The sequence below is a fragment of the Scyliorhinus torazame genome, chromosome 8 (genome assembly GCF_047496885.1).
Source record: "Scyliorhinus torazame isolate Kashiwa2021f chromosome 8, sScyTor2.1, whole genome shotgun sequence".
Classification (NCBI taxonomy): Eukaryota; Metazoa; Chordata; class Chondrichthyes; order Carcharhiniformes; family Scyliorhinidae; genus Scyliorhinus; species Scyliorhinus torazame.
In genome coordinates this window covers 133,045,667-133,059,326 of record NC_092714.1, presented here as the reverse complement: position 1 = coordinate 133,059,326, position 13,660 = coordinate 133,045,667, and the positions used below count along the sequence as shown (strand labels likewise).

The following is a 13,660-nucleotide window of genomic DNA, read 5'->3' as shown; positions in this document are numbered from 1 at the left end:
GAGTTTGTGATTGGTGTGACTAAAAGCAGTGGGTATACAGTGAGAAAATAGTTTTCAGTTTCTAAATCTTCAATTGTGTTTACTTCCAATTATGATGGTTCAGCTCCAGCTTAACCCTGGCACTTGGTTACCTGGGTGGTTATCCTTGTACATGGAAAGTACGGTACATGATAATCCTTGTACGCAGTAATTGTTACACGTTGATCACCCAAGTATGCAGTGCAGCAAAATCCCCTGTTCGCTTATGCGTGCTAAAGTCTTTCTACACGAGGAGAACCCAAATGTTCTCACTCAGCCCCAGTTTTAAAAAATAGAAGCCATCTTTAGAAAATGCTGGAAAGAAACAGCTAAGTGAAGGCAATTACATCGAATGCTGGGAATGGGAAATCAAAACAGAAAATACTGGCGAAACGCAGCTGATCTGGCAGCATCTACAGAGAGAGAAACAGTTACTGTTTTGTTGGTGTGTGACTCTTCTCAGCCTTACACACACTAAATATTAACTCAGTTTCTTCCTCCACAGATGCTTCAAGACCTGCTGTAGTTTCCAGCATTTTATTTTTTTTAAAAGGAAGGTGTCCATGGCGTATTTCCTGCAGTACAAAGTGCACACTGCGCCTGTGTTGCCTGCTATCATTTGCATGTGGGTGTTTCATGTTGTTGTGATTGAATTCCTGATCACAGTTTCACGTTGAAGTGCTGCAAATTTTACATTTTTCTTCTTTTGAACAATTTCTTCTGTAAATTTCTGCTTGCATATATTCGCGACATGGTTTTTATTTTATTGCCTTTGATCCTTTCTGCAGGTGGGCTGCAACCTGTCGAATTGACTTTCATTCCAAAGTATGTTCGTCGTTCGCTGTGTGGGTGTAGTAAAACATTATTGTATCCCATTTACACTGGAGTCCAGCTTTCTGTTTGTCCTTGTTGCACTTGTCATGCTCACGGCCAGTTGGATGTAGTCCTGAATGTTCCCAACCACCTCACTCAGCCTGTTTTTCTGCCATCTCCAATATATTGAGAACTGGTAAACAGAAGCATTCAAAGAAGGTGCAACATAAACACTTTTTTTTCTCCCATGTTTCCCACAGCAGGAGGCTCCTGGACAAACCTGAAGAATTGGTAGCCCTCATTGTACCATGTTGCCGCAGTAATACACACTGTGAACAGCACGCTGTTTGAAGTGCATTAATCTGCAGAACCGTATCTTGCATTCACTCGACTGAGGCTCACTTTCAAACTTACTCTTAATGCACCAGTTATTTGAAACTTGCAATTGTAGTGCTCCCCCGAGACAACTCTTTCCGATCTCACTAGTTTATGGCAGTAACATAATCCTTGGGGTTAGATAACACACATTAACCTTTTGATGATTACTGCGCCGTTTATGTGGCAGCAGAGTCCTTCAGTTGTGTGTTAGTGCTTTTAACTCCCTGCTCACCTCTGTATTACAGTGGTCTGTGTTTATAACACCCGCTCACCTCTGTATTACAGTGGTCTGTGTTTAATACACCTGCTCAACTCTGTATTACAGTGGTCTGTGTTTATAACATCCGCTTACCTCTGTATTACAGTGGTCTGTGTTTATAACACCCGCTCAACTCTGTATTACAGTGGTCTGTGTTTATAACACCCGCTCAACTCTGTATTACAGTGGTCTGTGTTTATAACACCTGCTCAACTCTATTACAGTGGTCTGTGTTTATAACGCTTGCTCAACTCTGTATTACAGTGGTCTGTGTTTATAACACCCGCTCACCTCTGTATTACAGTAGTTGTCATGATATCCAGATCAGCATATCATGGTGCAATCACACACACACTGATGGACAGGCATTTGGACCAACCAGCACACACACAACATCGCAGCCAATCACTAGTGAGAGCACATGCACTATAAAAGGGGGAACCCGAGAGTTCCCGCTCATTCTGGTAGGAGACAGCTCGGGACACAGAGTTTGCAGCGTGACACTCAGACATAGACCATGTGCTGAGTGCCTCGCCAACATTAGTGATAGGGCTAGGTCCATAGGTTAGCTGGTAGCGAACGTGCCCTAGTCTATAGTTAGTTGCATCTGTTAGTTAACACAATAAAATCAAGTTGTACCATCTACAGCCGTGTTGGCTCATTTGTGTATCAGGACACCCAACACGTCAGTAGTCTGTGTTTATAACACCCACTCACCTCTGTATTACACTGGTGTGTGTTTATAACACCCGCTCACCTCTGTATTACAGTAATGTGTGTTTATAACACCCACTCAACTCTGTATTACACAGGTGTGTGTTTATAACACCCGCTCACCTCTGTATTACAGTAGTGTGTGTTTATAACACCCACTCAACTCTGTATTACACTGGTGTGTGTTTATAACACCCGCTCACCTCTGTATTACAGTAGTGTGTGTTTATAACACCCACTCAACTCTCATATTACACTGGTGTGTGTTTATAACACCCGCTCACCTCTGTATTATAGTAGTGTGTGTTTATAACACCCGCTCACCTCTGTATTACAGTAGTGTGTGTTTATAACACCCACTCAACTCTGTATTACACTGGTGTGTGTTTATAACACCCGCTCACCTCTGCATTACAGTAGTGTGTGTTTGTAACACCCGCTCACCTCTGTATTACAGTAGTGCGTTTTATAACACCCGCTCAACTCTGTATTACACTGGTGTGTGTTTATAACACCCGCTCACCTCTGTATTACACTGGTGTGTGTTTATAACACCCACTCAACTCTGTATTACAGTAGTGTGCATTTATAACACCCACTCAACTCTGTATTACACTGGTGTGTGTTTATAACACCCGCTCACCTCTGTATTACAGTAGTGTGTGTTTATAACACCCACTCAACTCTGTATTACACTGGTGTGTGTTTATAACACCCGCTCACCTCTGTATTACAGTAGTGTGTGTTTATAACACCCGCTCACCTCTGTATTACACTGGTGTGTGTTTATAACACCCGCTCACCTCTGTATTACAGTGGTCTGTGTTTATAACACCCACTCAACTCTGTATTACACGGGTGTGTGTTTATAACACCCGCTCAACTCTGTATTACAGTAGTGTGTGTTTATAACACCCGCTCACCTCTGTATTACAGTAGTGTGTGTTTATAACACCCGCTCACCCCTGTATTACAGTGGTCTGTGTTTATAACACCCACTCAACTCTGTATTACAGTAGTGTGTGTTTATAACACCCGCTCACCTCTGTATTACAGTAGTGTGTATTTATAACACCCACTCAACTCTGAATTACAGTAGTGTGTTTATAACACCCGCTCACCTCTGTATTACAGTAGTGTGTGTTTATAACACCCACTCAACTCTGTATTACAGTAGTGTGTGTTTATAACACCCACTCAACTCTGTATTACAGTAGTGTGTGTTTATAACACCCGCTCACCTCTGTATTACAGTGGTCTGTGTTTATAACACCCACTCAATTCTGTATTACAGTAGTGTGTGTTTATAACACCGCTCACCTCTGTATTACAGTAGTGTGTATTTATAACACCCACTCAACTCTGTATTACAGTAGTGTGTGTTTATAACACCCGCTCACCTCTGTATTACAGTAGTGTGTGTTTATAAAACCCACTCAACTCTGTATTACAGTAGTGTGCATTTATAACACCCACTCAACTCAGTATTACACTGGTGTGTGTTTATAACACCCGCTCACCTCTGTATTACAGTAGTGTGTGTTTATAACACCCACTCAACTCTGTATTACACTGGTGTGTGTTTATAACACCCGCTCACCTCTGTATTACAGTAGTGTGTGTTTATAACACCCGCTCACCTCTGTATTACACTGGTGTGTGTTTATAACACCCGCTCACCTCTGTATTACAGTGGTCTGTGTTTATAACACCCACTCAACTCTGTATTACACGGGTGTGTGTTTATAACACCCGCTCAACTCTGTATTACAGTAGTGTGTGTTTATAACACCCGCTCACCTCTGTATTACAGTAGTGTGTGTTTATAACACCCGCTCACCTCTGTATTACAGTAGTGTGTATTTATAACACCCACTCAACTCTGAATTACAGTAGTGTGTTTATAACACCCGCTCACCTCTGTATTACAGTAGTGTGTGTTTATAACACCCACTCAACTCTGTATTATAGTAGTGTGTGTTTATAACACCCACTCAACTCTGTATTACAGTAGTGTGTGTTTATAACACCCGCTCACCTCTGTATTACAGTGGTCTGTGTTTATAACACCCACTCAATTCTGTATTACAGTAGTGTGTGTTTATAACACCGCTCACCTCTGTATTACAGTAGTGTGTATTTATAACACCCACTCAACTCTGTATTACAGTAGTGTGTGTTTATAACACCCGCTCACCTCTGTATTACAGTAGTGTGTGTTTATAACACCCACTCAACTCTGTATTACAGTAGTGTGTGTTTATAACACCCACTCAACTCTGTATTACAGTAGTGTGTGTTTATAACACCCGCTCACCTCTGTATTACAGTAGTGTGTGTTTATAACACCCGCTCACCTCTGTATTACAGTAGTGTGTATTTCGAACACCCACTCAACTCTGTATTACAGTAGTGTGCATTTATAACACCCACTCAACTCTGTATTACAGTAGTGTGTGTTTATAACACCCGCTCAACTCTGTATTACAGTAGTGTGCATTTATAGCACCCACTCAACTCTGTATTACACTGGTGTGTGTTTATAACACCCGCTTACCTCTGTATTACAGTGGTCTGTGTTTATAACACCCACTCAACTCTGTATTACAGTAGTGTGTGTTTATAACACCCGCTCACCTCTGTATTACAGTGGTCTGTGTTTATAACACCCACTCAACTCTGTATTACAGTAGTGTGTGTTTCTCACACCCGCTCACCTCTGTATTACAGTGGTCTGGGTTTATAACACCCACTCAACTCTGTATTACAGTAGTGTGTGTTTATAACACCCGCTTACCTCTGTATTACACTGGTGTGTGTTTATAACACCTGCTCACCTCTGTATTACAGTAGTGTGTGTTTATAACACCCGCTCACCTCTGTATTACAGTAGTGTGTGTTTATAACACCCACTCAACTCTGTATTACAGTAGTGTGTGTTTATAACACCCACTCAACTCTGTATTACACTGGTGTGTGTTTATAACACCCGCTCACCTCTGTATTACAGTAGTGTGTGTTTATAACACTTACTCAACTCTGTATTACAGTGGTCTGTGTTTATAACACCCACTCAATTCTGTATTACAGTAGTGTGTGTTTATAACACCCGCTTACCTCTGTATTACAGGAGTGTGTGTTTATAACACCCACTCACCTCTGTATTACAGTAGTGTGTGTTTATAACACCCACTCAACTCTGTATTACACTGGTGTGTGTTTATAACACCCGCTCACCTCTGTATTACAGTAGTGTGTGTTTATAACACCCGCTCACCTCTGTATTACAGTGGTCTGTGTTTATAACACCCACTCAATTCTGTATTACAGTAGTGTGTGTTTATAACACCGCTCACCTCTGTATTACAGTAGTGTGTATTTATAACACCCACTCAACTCTGTATTACAGTAGTGTGTGTTTATAACACCCGCTCACCTCTGTATTACAGTAGTGTGTGTTTATAACACCCACTCAACTCTGTATTACAGTAGTGTGTGTTTATAACACCCACTCAACTCTGTATTACAGTAGTGTGTGTTTATAACACCCGCTCACCTCTGTATTACAGTAGTGTGTATTTCTAACACCCACTCAACTCTGTATTACAGTAGTGTGCATTTATAACACCCACTCAACTCTGTATTACAGTAGTGTGTGTTGATAACACCCGCTCAACTCTGTATTACAGTAGTGTGTCTTTATAACACCCGCTCACCTCTGTATTACAGTAGTGTGTATTTCGAACACCCACTCAACTCTGTATTACAGTAGTGTGCATTTATAACACCCACTCAACTCTGTATTACAGTAGTGTGTGTTTATAACACCCGCTCAACTCTGTATTACAGTAGTGTGCATTTATAACACCCACTCAACTCTGTATTACACTGGTGTGTGTTTATAACACCCGCTTACCTCTGTATTACAGTGGTCTGTGTTTATAACACCCACTCAACTCTGTATTACAGTAGTGTGTGTTTATAACACCCACTCAACTCTGTATTACAGTAGTGTGTGTTTATAACACCCGCTCACCTCTGTATTACAGTAGTGTGTATTTCTAACACCCACTCAACTCTGTATTACAGTAGTGTGCATTTATAACACCCACTCAACTCTGTATTACAGTAGTGTGTGTTGATAACACCCGCTCAACTCTGTATTACAGTAGTGTGTCTTTATAACACCCGCTCACCTCTGTATTACAGTAGTGTGTATTTCGAACACCCACTCAACTCTGTATTACAGTAGTGTGCATTTATAACACCCACTCAACTCTGTATTACAGTAGTGTGTGTTTATAACACCCGCTCAACTCTGTATTACAGTAGTGTGCATTTATAACACCCACTCAACTCTGTATTACACTGGTGTGTGTTTATAACACCCGCTTACCTCTGTATTACAGTGGTCTGTGTTTATAACACCCACTCAACTCTGTATTACAGTAGTGTGTGTTTATAACACCCGCTCACCTCTGTATTACAGTGGTCTGTGTTTATAACACCTACTCAACTCTGTATTACAGTAGTGTGTGTTTCTCACACCCGCTCACCTCTGTATTACAGTGGTCTGGGTTTATAACACCCACTCAACTCTGTATTACAGTAGTGTGTGTTTATAACACCCACTTACCTCTGTATTACACTGGTGTGTGTTTATAACACCTGCTCACCTCTGTATTACAGTAGTGTGTGTTTATAACACCCGCTCACCTCTGTATTACAGTAGTGTGTGTTTATAACACCCACTCAACTCTGTATTACAGTAGTGTGTGTTTATAACACCCACTCAACTCTGTATTACACTGGTGTGTGTTTAAAACACCCGCTCACCTCTGTATTACAGTAGTGTGTGTTTATAACACTCACTCAACTCTGTATTACAGTGGTGTGTGTTTATAACACCCGCTTACCTCTGTATTACAGTAGTGTGTGTTTATAACACCCGCTTACCTCTGTATTACAGGAGTGTGTGTTTATAACACCCACTCACCTCTGTATTACAGTAGTGTGTGTTTATAACACCCACTCAACTCTGTATTACAGTAGTGTGTTTATATACACCCGTTTACCTCTGTATTACAGTAGTGTGTATGTTGATAACACCCAGTTACCTCTGTATTACAGTAGTGTGCGTTTATACCAATGGCAGATGCAGTATAATTTGGATAAGTGTGAGATTCATTTTGGAAGCTAAAACAGGAAGGCAGATTACTACCTGAATGGTTGTAAATTGGGAGAGGGGAGTGTGTAGCAGGACCTGGATGTCCTTGTGCACCATTCGCTGAAGGTAAGCATGCAGGTGCAGCAGGCGGTAAAGAAGGCGGTATATTTGGACTTTCAGAAGGCGTTCGACAAAGTCCCGCAGAAGAGATTATTGTGCAAAATTAAAGCGCATGGGATTGGAGGAAATGTATTGAGGTGGATAGAAAACTGGTTGGCAGAGAGGAATCAAAGAGTAGTGATTAATGGGTCTTTTTCAAATTGGCAGGCAGTAACCAGTGGGGTACCGCAGCGATCGATGCTGGGACCCCAGCTATTCACAATATATATTAATGATTTGGATGAGGGAACAAAATGTAGCATTTCAAAGTTTGCAGATGATACCAAATTAGGTGGGAGGGTGAATTGTGACAAGGAAGCGGGGATCCTACAGCAAGATCTGGACAGGTTGGGCCAGTGGGCAAACCAATGGCAGATGCAGTATAATTTGGATAAGTGTGAGGTTCATTTTGGAAGCAAAAACAGGAAGGCAGATTACTACCTGAATGGTTGTAAATTGGGAGAGGGATGTGTGCAGCAGGACCTGGATGTCCTTGTGCACCAGTCGCTGAAGGTAAGCATGCAGGTGCAGCAGGCGGTAAAGAAGGCTAATGGTATGTTGGCCTTCATTGCAAGAGGTTTTGAGTATAGAAGCAAGGATGTGTTGCTGCAATTATACAGGGCCTTGGTGAGGCCACACTTGGAGTATTGTATGCAGTTTTGATCTCCTCTGAGGAAGGATGTTGTTGATCTTGAGGGAGTGCAGCGAAGGTTTATCAGACTGATTCCAGGGATGGCGAGACCGTCATATGAGTTTCCCGTACCGGCCTCCCCGAACAGGTGCCGGAATGTGGCGACTAGGGGCTTTTCACAGTAACTTCATTGAAGCCTACTTGTGACAATAAGGTATTCTTATTATTATTATAAAACACCCATTTATCTCATGTATGGTGTATGGTTTCAAAGGTTCTTAATTTTACAGTACCCAATTATTTTTTTTTCCAATTAAGGGGCAATTTAGCGTGTCCAATCCACCTAACCTACACATCTTTGGGTTGTGGGGGCAAAATCCACGGGGACAATATGCAAACTCCACATGGACAGTGACCCAGGGCCGGGATTCGAACCCGCTAACCACTGTGCCACGTGTCGCCTCGTTTCAAAGTCTTTTTGATCTCCCGAAGTATATAATATTCTGGCCCTGTTTGCTCAAAAACTAATAGCTGTATCCCTATTCAGGTTGCAATTTCCCATTGATTTATTTGTTGTTTGAGGGAAGGAAAAGATGTGTGTTATATTGAAACCTTCATTGCTTTGTGGATGTTGATTATTGAAAGGCCTGTTCTCTTGACATCCATGTTATAATTTCTGATGTTATTAACAAGGTTTCATTGTTTAAGGAAAGAATTTTCATTGCTATAGTGCCTTTCACAACCTCAGGATGTTCCCAAAGCCTTCATGGCTAATGGAACATTTTTGAATGGTCCTCGCTGTTGTAATGCAGGAAATGTGGCAGGCAATTTGCTACACAGCAAGACCTCACCAACACCAGTTGGTGACCAGATAATTGGCTTTGGGGGATGATTGAGGGATAGAAATTGGCTGTGACACCACCTTGCTCCTCTTCAGATAGTGCCGTGGGACTGTGTATGGGCACCGAAGAGGGCAGATGGAGGCCTTGGATTAACATTTCATCTGCAAGACAGCACCTCCAACAGTGTAGCGCACCTTCAGTGCTGCACTGGAGTGTCAGCCTAGATTGTGGGTTCAAAACTCCTGGCTTCAATTCAGTTGACTTGGGAGGTGAAGGTGGTAATGACTGAGCCATGGATGGTGCACAAAAATATCAACGAACAGGACGGCAAAGAGTTGGAGCCGTTTTTTCACCTCTAACTGTGAATTTGACAGAAGTTCTGCCTGAGAGGGTCCGGTGTAAAATTAATTTTGTCGAGTTCGAAAACATTCCTGATTGAATGAGAAATGTTCATAGACCCTATCATAATCTGTGCTGTCATCTGATTCTCAGCTAAGGGAAGCATTTTGGGTGGTCAACTTTGGCCTCAGTACTCCCTGGGCCAGGGAATGGCAAATTCATAACGTCAGGATCAGTCAGAGTCAGCATGGATTTATGAAGGGAAAATCATGCTTGACAAATCTGTTGGAATTCTTTGTAGAGGTAATCAGTCGAGACAACAAGGGGGAGCCAGTCGGTGTGGTATATTTGGACTTTCAGAAGGCATTTGACAAAGTCCCGCATAAGAAATTATTGTGCAAAACTAAAGCGCATGGGATTGGAGGAAATGTATTGAGGTGGATAGAAAACTGGTTGGCAGAGAGGAATCAAAGAGTAGTGATTAATGGGTCTTTTTCAAATTGGCAGGCAGTAACCAGTGGGGTACCACAGGGATTGGTGCTGGGACCCCAGCTATTCACAATATATATTAATGATTTGGATGAGGGAACAAAATGTAACATCTCAAAGTTTGCAGATGATACCAAATTAGGTGGGAGGGTGAATTGTGACAAGGAAGCGGGGATCCTACAGTAAGATCTGGACAGGTTGGGCCAGTGTGCAAACCAATGGCAGATGCAGTATAAGTTGGATAAGTGTGAGGTTCATTTTGGAAGCAAAAACAGGAAGGCAGATTACTACCTGAATGGTTGTAAATTGGGAGAGGGGAGTGTGCAGTGGGACCTGGATGTCCTTGTGCACCATTCGCTGAAGGTAAACATGCAGGTGCAGCAGGTGGTAAAGAAGGCTAATGGTAGGTTGGCCTTCATTGCAAGAGGTTTCGAGTATAGAAGCAGGGATGTGTTGCTGCAATTGTACAGGGCCTTGGTGAGGCCACACTTGGAGTATTGTTTGCAGTTTTGATCTCTGAGGAAGGATGTTGTTGCTCTCGAGGGAGTGCAGCGAAGGTTTACCAGACTAATTCCAGCGATGGCGGGACTGTCATATGAGGAGAGATTGACTAGGTTGGGATTGTTCCTGCTAAAGTTCAGAAGAATGAGGGGGGATCTCATCGAGACTTATAAAATTCTAACAGGGCGAGACAGGGTTTTTGCAAGGAAGATGTTACCAATGATAGGTGTGTCCAGAACCAGGTGTCACAGCCTGAGGATTCAGGGTAAACCATTTCGGGCAGAGACAAGGAGACACTTCTTCACACAAAGAGTGGTGAGTCTGTGGAATTTAAGAGGAGGCTGGATATAGCACTTGGGGAGAAAGGGATCAAAGGCTTTGGGGAGAAAGTAGAATTAGGCTATTGAGTTGGATGATCCGCCATGATCATGATAAATGGCGGAGCAGGCTCGAAGGAACAAAAGGCCTCCTCCTGCTTCTATCTTCTATGTATCTATGTTTGGATCATGATTGGCTAACAATGATACCTGCGCCCAGGAAGTGGTAACACTGACCGGATTATTTATGATGTTGCCACAGTCAAATAACTAACTGCTGAGCATTATCTAGATTCTAAGAGTGGCCTCTTAGAACCATAGAAATGATACAGCACAGAAGGGAGCCATTCAGCCCACCTTGTCCATGCCAACCCAAAGGCACCCATGTGCTCGTTCTAATCCTAATCCTTTGTCTTTCCAAATCTAGCTGACTACATCACTAGCTAATGTTCTACCTCCTGTTTCCTGATCTGAAGCCGACCTTTGGATTCCCATCCCTCTGCCATACCAGATACTGGCAGTCACTAGTGGGCAAGGCATCCTCTGAGGATTTTTCCACCTCGAATAGCTCTTCTTCACTTCACCCAAACTGCCTGTTTCGTTGAGCCTGCACACTGAACAGCAGACCGCTGCTGTTAATTCCCTCGCTGAGCTACCACCAGTCTCAGTCTCTCTGTCCGTCCTGTGTGTCATGCCCTCCGGCAGGCCTCACGTCATTTCCCTCCAGCGTCTGTAATGGAGTAGGGGGGCAGCTGTGGTTGCTTTCCATTCCTAACCTCATGGCCTTTAATCCTCAAAGTTATGCCTCTTCATTGGGCTGCAGCCAAGGCGAAAGCGCCATTATCCAGTCTTTATTCCATGGTGCAATGGTTAAACTATTGTATTAGGAATCCAGGCAATGGCAGTTCAAACCCTGACTATTTTGACCAACGTAAATAACCAAATAAACTAAGTCAAATTAACTCTGTCAAATAAACTGAGGGACAAATTAAAGAGGCAGTCCCTTAAAGGGAAACTGCCTTAAACGAAAAGTGAATCTCAAATGAGACTTGAAAATGTCAAACCTAAATGTGATTCAACCTCATTGTGGCATTTTATGAATTTGAATTTAGCTTAACAAAAACTGATAAATTAACCTTGTAGGTGCTGGATTGCAGCTAGAATGCCAACTGTTTTACTGATGTCCTTTAGGGACAGAAACCTGTTTTTAATCTGCTCTGGCCCTTATGTCTTTAAAAAAATGGGGGAAATAAACAAGTGTTCCAATGGTTGTATTCATGGGTTTAAGTTTTGAAGGAGGCAAATGCTTGCATGGGGGGTGGGGGGTGGGGTGGGGGGGAGTGGCATAGAAAACCCCATAGCTTCTACATCCCCCCCCCCCTCCCCCATAATGCCCTGAAGAAAAGCTGTTTGTTAAGCAATAACTGCTAATTAAGTGGGCCACACGTGTTGCCATGGTTTTAGAGGAAAGGCACAGGGTGAAAAGGCCTGTGTGACATCTGTACAATCAGAGCTGCAGAGAGGGCCAGTTGTTAATGCTGAGCTTAGTTCTGGCCGGGGGGGAATCAGAAGGGACTGGTCAGCGGACATTACCTGAGGAGGGGGGGGGTTCAGGGGAGGGAGGAAGGGAAGGAACAGAGCTCACGGCTGGAGACTATGTGAGGAATGTTGTATCCCCTGCTTGTGTGTCTAGCTGCCCGAGCATCCTGCGAGCATGCCGCCGCACCGAGGCTAACTGCTCTTCCTGGTGTTTGCTGCATCCCCTCCTAAGTCAGCCAGTAAACCTACCCCAGCTCACTCCAGCTCCATTGTTCCTGCTGCTCTCTGAAGTGCCCTGAGGAATTTGCAGGCTGGGCTTGATGTGCAGCAGGCCGGGGTGATTTGAGCTTCCAGTTTACGCTTGGGTGTCTGCCGATGAGTGTCCTTCTGCCTGCCTCAGACTGTAAGTGGAATGTGAGGTGTTTTTAATCAGTGTGTCACTCCCTGTGTCTTCCCGATTTGGTAAGTTCAGATCCCATTGATATATCTTGGTGATTGTGTTTGGCTTGGTTGCAGCCTTTGTGCCTGCAGCCTGTTTGTTCACTGCTGGGATTTCTGTATACTTCCCCTGTACCCCAAGCCTTCCTTTGGCCAAATGGTTAATGGCGTAGGCCCTCGGCATGTGCACCCCTCAGAACCTCCAGCCAAAGCACAGCATTGCTTTGTAGGGCAGCTTGTAGCTATTATTTCCACAGCAGGGTACAGATGTGCATTCATATAGCGCCTTTTGTGATCTCAGGCCATCGCAAACAACCAACCGAGTACTCTCTGAAGTATGGCTGCTGTTGTCAGAGGAGCTAAGGGTGGCCAACAATTTGCGCACAGAAAGCTCCCGCAAAAAGCAATGTGATCTTGGTTTAGATTAAATAATGGTCAGGATATCAGAAATAATTCCTCTAATCTTCCAGTTGTGCCGTGGAATCTTTCACATCCATCTGAGAGGGCAAACGGGGCCTTGGTTTAACATTTCGCTTGAAAGAAGTCCCCCCCTGACATTTCTGCACTGGCCTATCAGCCTACATTACAGAACTAAAGGTTTAAAAATGGGAACAGCTTGCTTTGTAAGAATCATAGGATTCCCACCAGCGGGTTTGATTGAGGGTGTGGCGGGAGAGGAATATGAGAGGTGGCCCAGAAATCAGTTTAACGCCAGCATGAATTTACAGCAGGATCTTCTGCTGGTACACGTCATGGGGGGGTGAGGAGGCCCCCCAGCCCCGCCTTGGAACACCACAGCAGTGCATCTGAAGGTGGATCTTCCAAATTTGGTACCCTTGAGGGGGTCCATCTTCCATACTCAGGAGGTCCATTTCTTTCTTCAACAATGAGTCCGTAATGTTGGGCACCATTTCAGTATGGCACCCAGACACGACGACAGAGTACCATCCAACCCTGCCCTGCCTGCTACTGAATATGGCGCAAAATACTTGGGTGCATAATCAATAAGGTTGGGCCCTGAAGATTTGCCGTGTTTTCCCGCCAGCTTCCATAGCG

At 43.6% G+C, this 13,660-nt stretch overlaps 1 protein-coding gene across 4 annotated transcripts in view; it reads left to right on the top strand.

The window, feature by feature from the left end:
• The window catches only part of shroom2a (shroom family member 2a), a 373,192-nt gene that overhangs the window by 226,897 nt on the left and 132,635 nt on the right, over nt 1-13,660 (top strand). Inside the window, exon 1 of one of the 4 annotated variants that reach the window (XM_072514199.1) lies at nt 12,295-12,569. The exons of 2 other annotated variants lie outside the window; for them this stretch is intronic. The gene's annotated coding sequence lies outside the window, so the exon portion shown is untranslated. Of the gene's footprint in view, nt 1-12,294; nt 12,629-13,660 lie in introns of those variants that run through there. One more of the 4 variants, XM_072514200.1, reaches the window with a different exon arrangement.